The sequence below is a fragment of the Geotrypetes seraphini genome, chromosome 3, assembly GCF_902459505.1.
Source record: "Geotrypetes seraphini chromosome 3, aGeoSer1.1, whole genome shotgun sequence".
NCBI classification, from domain to species: Eukaryota; Metazoa; Chordata; class Amphibia; order Gymnophiona; family Dermophiidae; genus Geotrypetes; species Geotrypetes seraphini.
In genome coordinates this window covers 280136958-280142771 of record NC_047086.1, presented here as the reverse complement: position 1 = coordinate 280142771, position 5814 = coordinate 280136958, and positions in this window count along the sequence as shown.

Sequence of the window (5814 nt, the reverse complement as noted above, 5' to 3'; positions counted from 1 at the left end):
CCTCTTGGATCCCTTGTTGATACGCGGTATATATATATTTTGCGCCTTGGTGACTGTGTCCTTAAAAAGGGACCAAGCTTGCTCTAGCATTTTTACAGTGCTTATCCTCTTCTTAATCTTCTTCCCTACCATGAGTCTTATCCCTTCGTAATTCCCTTTTCGGAAGTTCAGTGCCCTGGCTGTCGTTTTGGACCGATGTTTCTCCCCTGCGTCCAGATCAAAGCGGATTATATTGTGATCACTGCTTCCCAGCGTCCCTTCTACTTCTACATCTTGTGCTGGTCCTCGCAGGCCATTTAGAATTAAGTCCAGAATTGCATTTCCTCTAGTATTTTCCTTGACAAGTTGTTCTTCTAGGAAGCAATCGCCTACAGCATCCAAGAACTTGGTCTCTCTAATGCAGCCGGAGATGCCTAGGTTCCAGTCTATTCCCGGATAGTTGAAGTCACCCATGATAACTGTGTTGCCTCCCTTGCAATTGCGTTTAATCTCGTCTGTCATTTCTCCATCAATTTCTTTGGACTGCCCTGGAGGTCGGTAGTAGATAACGATCTTCGTTTCCAGGCCATTTGTTCCTGGAATTTTGACCCATAGAGACTCTAACTTATCCATCAGTTTTGGCTTGTTCTCTCCAGCAGATTTAAATTCCTCTTTGACGTATATGGCAACGCCCCCACCTTTTTGAGCCACTCTGTCTCTGCGGTATAGTTTGTATCCCTGTAGCACAGTGTCCCAGATGTTTTCCTCAGTCCACCATGTTTCCGTGATGCCTATGATGTCAACGTTATCTTTTTTGTGCTATGGCTTCTAATTCACCCATCTTATTTGTAAGGCTCCTTGCGTTTGTGTACATACACTTGAGTTTGCAGCTTTTTCCTTTCTTGCATTTCCTTCCCTCTTGTGTCCTTTTCAATCTCTCTTGCCTGTAATCCGGTGAGTCTTTCCCTCTATCTTCTTGCACGGTATCCTCTGGGTATACCGGTTCCCGAACCATCGACTCTCTCTCTCTGTTGACTGTTGGCTTTCCCCTTCTTCCTAGTTTAAAAATTTGTCCACTTCTCTCTTGATGTTGCTTGCAAGTAGCCTCGTTCCGTCTCTACTGAGGTGAAGTCCATCCTTCCTGTAGAGCTTGCTCTTCCCCCAGAACGTTGTCCAATTGCGCACAAAGTGGAATCCTTCTTCCTCACACCAGCGCCGCATCCACGGGTTGACTGCTTGCAGCTCCATCTGCCTCTTCTCATCTGCCCTGGGTACCGGCAAGATCTCCGAGAATGCTATCCTCTGCGTTCTGGTCTTCAGCTTCCTTCCTAGCATCAGGAACTGGTCCTTCAGTACTTCCCTGTTGTAGTTCCTATTGCTCACGTTGTTCATCCCCACATGGATCACCACCGCCATATCTTCTTCTTCCACACTATTGAGGATCCTGTCGATGCGGCTCACTATGTCTTCTACCTTGGCTCCCGGTAGGCAAGTCACCAGCCGATCCAGTCTTCCTCCTGCTATGTGGCTGTCAACTTGTCTGATGATGGAGTTGCCCACGACGATTGCTGTCCTCTCTATCTTCTCCTGATTCTCCAGCCTCATGTCTGTGTCCCTGGTGTATGTCCATCTCTCCTGCCGCAGGTCCGTATCCTTCGTTCTTGCTACTGTATCACCCATTTCTTCCTGGTGGTTGTCTGTCGGGTGGTCCACACTCTCTGTAGGTGTCTTTTGGCAGTTCCACTGTTGCTGGTGATTTTCCAGGGCCTCCCTGTATGCCTCCTCTATGAACTTCTCCAGCTCTCGGACTTCTTCCTTGATGGTGTCTTCTGTCTTGTTCTCTGCTTCCTCTGTCTGGATGTTCTCTGCATCTCTGTCTCCCTCCTCCCCTGCTTGAAGTGCCTAAAGTTCCAATATTCTGCCCTCCAGGAATCTGACTTGTCTCTTCAGGCTCTCCAGTTCTCCGCATCGGGCGCATACGTAAGACCGCCTCCCAGAGGGGAGGTAGTCATACATATGGCAGACGATGCAGAAAACTGGGTAGCTCAACATCTTGCTTCCGTCTGCTGCTTCCATTGCTGTCTGCTTGCCGGTCTGCTGCGGATGCCTTCTGGGTCTGCTGTGGTTGCTCTTATCTGCTTTTTTCCCCCTTTTGTTCTCTCTGCCTCTCTCTGTAGCTGCTTTTCTCCTGCTCAGATCAACTCTGGTCTGTTGGCCCCTCCCCTTTTAAGGCGGAGCTTCGGTGGTGGATGTCAGGGGGGTGGAGCTAACTCTCACCGATTCCCCTCTTGGTCTCCTGCCTCTGCTTCTCTCTCCTGCTGTTTTATCTGCTTTTTCCCCTTTGGCTTCTCTCTCCCTCTGCCTCTCTATGTAGCTGCTTTTCTCCTGCTCAGATCAGCTCTGCTCCGTTGGCCCCTCCCCTTTTAAGGCGGAGCTTCGGAGGTGGACGTCGGGGGGGTGGAGCTAACTCTCACCGATTCCCCTCTTGGTCTCCTGCCTCTGCTTCTCTCTCCTGCTGTTTTATCTGTTTTTTCCCCTTTGGCTTCTCTCTCCCTCTGCCTCTCTATGTAGCTGCTTTTCTCCTGCTCTCTCCTGCTCAGATCAGCTCTGCTCCATTGGCCCCTCCCCTTTTAAGGCGGAGCTTTGGGGGTGGACATCGGGGGGTGGAGCTAACTCTCACCGATTCCCCTCTTGGTCTCCTGCCTCTGCTTCTCTCTCCTGCTGTTTTATCTGCTTTTTTCCCTTTGGCTTCTCTCTCCCTCTGCCTCGTTATGTAGCTGCTTTTCTCTTGCTCTCTCCTGCTCAGATCAGCTCTGCTCCATTGGCCCCTCTCCTTTTAAGGAATAATCAGTGGATTTCCTCAAGTCATCTCAATAATGGCCTATGAACTTCTTTTTAGATAATTTCCAAACCTTTTTAAACCCCACTAAACTACAGAGGTATAGAGGAAGTTCTTCTTCACTCAGAGGGTGGTGGACACCTGGAATTTGCTTCCAGAAGAGTTGGTAGAGCAGAGTACGATTTTGGGTTTCAAAATGGGATTGGACGAGTTCCTGAAGGAAAAGGGGATTGAAGGGTACAATTAGAGGGTTACTATACAGTACAAAATGCTTTGGAGCATTAGATCACTTAAAGGTCATTGACCTGGGGGTCCGCTGCGGGAGCGGACTGCTGGGCATGATGGACCTATGGTCTGTCTTGGCAGAGACGATGCTTATGTTCTTACAGAGAAGGGCACCAAAAATGATAAAAGGGATGGAATGATTTCCCTGAGGAAAGGCTAAACCAGCTAGGGCTCTTCAGCTTGGAGAAGATATGACAGAGGTCTATAAAATACTGTGAGTGGAGCGGAAAGGGTAGATGTGAATCACTTGTTTACTCTTTCCAAAAATACGAGGACTAGGGGACATGCGATGAAGCTGCTAAGTAGCAGATTTAAAACAAACCAGGGAAAATATTTCTTCACAAACATATAATTAAACTGCAATTCGTTGCCGGAGAATGTGGTGAAATCAGTTAATTTAGCAGCGTTTAAAAAAGATTTGGATAATTTCCTAAAAGAGAAATCCATAAGCCATTATTGAGATGGCTTGGGGAAATCCACTGCATATTCCTAGGATAAGCAGCATAAAATATGTTTTACCACTTGGGCCCTGAGTTAGCCACTGTTGGAAATAGGATGCTGGGATTGATGGATTTTTGTGCTGCCCCTGTAAGGCAGTTCTTATACAGTCTGTAGCCCCACAAGAGTGACATATGCTGTTTTGTCCCTGCTGCTACTCATTTGGAGAAGCAGCAAGGGTGGTGGTAGGAGGGAGAAGGGGAAGTACTGCTTTGCTGCCCAGCAGTCTGAACTGCTGCACATGAGTTTGAAAAGAGGAGTACAGCCTTGTGGCCATGCAGCTTAGAGGAAACAGTACCCATTATGGAAGGTGAGGGTATGTTGATACTTTCACAATGCACATGGTACAAAGAGCATATGAATCCTGACAGGTGATACTCCCATACTTGCAAGTTGATTGCAGAAGGATGAAATCCATATTCTTCAGCCCCCTTCAGCTTTTTCCTTCTGCAAGTGAGTTGAGAAGGTGTGATTCTGATCTGCTTTGATATCTTTTTATTATTTTTCTTTTATTTTAGTTTGAGGCTTTCAGTACTATAGAGGTTCCCAGTGACCTTGGGGCAGCTCTGCCTGGAAGAGGATGCAGACTCTGTGAAAGTAGTCTACAGCAGACAAGGTAATCCTCAGGGTACTTTTCTGGCCGACTTGCATTTGGACTTATGGAGCTTAGGGTCTGTTCCCCTTGAAGCTACCTCACATAGCAGGTGCTTAAGCACAGGCTGCTTGTCCCTGGTGTCAGTCCAGCAGGGCTTAACAGGTGCCGACTGCATAAGCTCCTCCCCCCACCTCATGTGTGGATCTGCAGGGGTTGAGGCCTTGGTCAAGTTTTAAGTCTGATTGGCAGCCCGAAGATCCCAGCAAAAGGACTTAGTTTGCTGATTGAGGCAGTGTCTTCTCCAGTTTCAGTTTTGGTGATAGCTGAAACAGGCTAGTCTAGCACAGACAGAGACAGTAAGGTCTGCCTATTGAAGTCTATGAGAAAATCAGGGGAAGGAGTCAAATTTTGCTGGTTTTAAGTATTTCTGGAACTGTAAATAGGGTCTCCAACCTCCAAAGCCCATTCCCAGAATTTGTTGACTCTTTACGAATTTTCCCCAGGCCATTTTTAGTGTGAGCCTGCTGCCATGGGGGCCATCTTGGATTTTCCTAATTTTAATTAAAAGCCTCCATCTGCCTCAAAAACCCCTCAATTTCACTTAAATTAACTTGGGAGGCTACGACCGGAGTCCCTAGCGAGAGGTATAGCATTCTGCATACCCTTTTGGGTGATTTTGATAACCGATGCTAGCCTCTTTTGCTGGGGAGGGCATTGCATTGGGCATCCAGTTCAAGACCGATGGACTCCATCACAGAGGAAGTTGTCCATAAACTGACTAAAGCTATGAGCAATTTGGCTCACCTTGCAGATGCTGGAGACACTGGAAGGCAAAGTGGTCAGGGTTTTCTCAGACAACGCCACAGCGGTGGCTTATATCAATTGGCAGGGAGGCATTGGAAGTGTTCCACTGAGTCTGGAGGCCAAGCTGCTGTTCAGTAGAATCGGATGGAAAGCAGAGATTAAACAACCACTATTTCTTCATTCAGATATCTTGAGTAATCGGTGATGCAGCTATTTTTGGTATTGAAAAACAGCAGCCAATTTTTGACCCCCCCAGAAGAAGCCATTTGGCAAAACAGGTGCTGTAGGGACGTGGCTGAATTGTGATAAGTTTTTACATTTCAATATTTTCAAAAGTCTGTACATTTAAGTCTTTTTGTAATACGACATTTATGGTTCAAAATTTACATAATACTCTCATTCTAAAAAATAGGCTTGCTATTCCTATATGAATCAATATTTCTGGGTGTGTATGACTGCTGCCAATGGACCCGGGGGGAGCTGGAAACTGGAAGGCCCAGAAGGGAGAGAGAATGCTGGACCCTTTGGTGTGTGTGGGGGGGGGGGGGGCATTTCACTGGCTGAAGCTAGAGCTGAGGTCCAGGATTGGAGCTAAGGTGGAGCTCAGTTATTGTTATTTAACACTGGTACTCACATATTTCTGGTAAATTAGGACAGCAAAACAGCTCTCCTAACTTCTAACAGCTGCTTTCCCTAATACCAAGATATTCAGGATTGTAATTTGGGTATGGCCTGGTGCTGACTGTCCAGGATAAATTTAAACATTGCAATCAGTATTTGAAGTCAATGCTGATTACGGTGTTTAAATATCAGG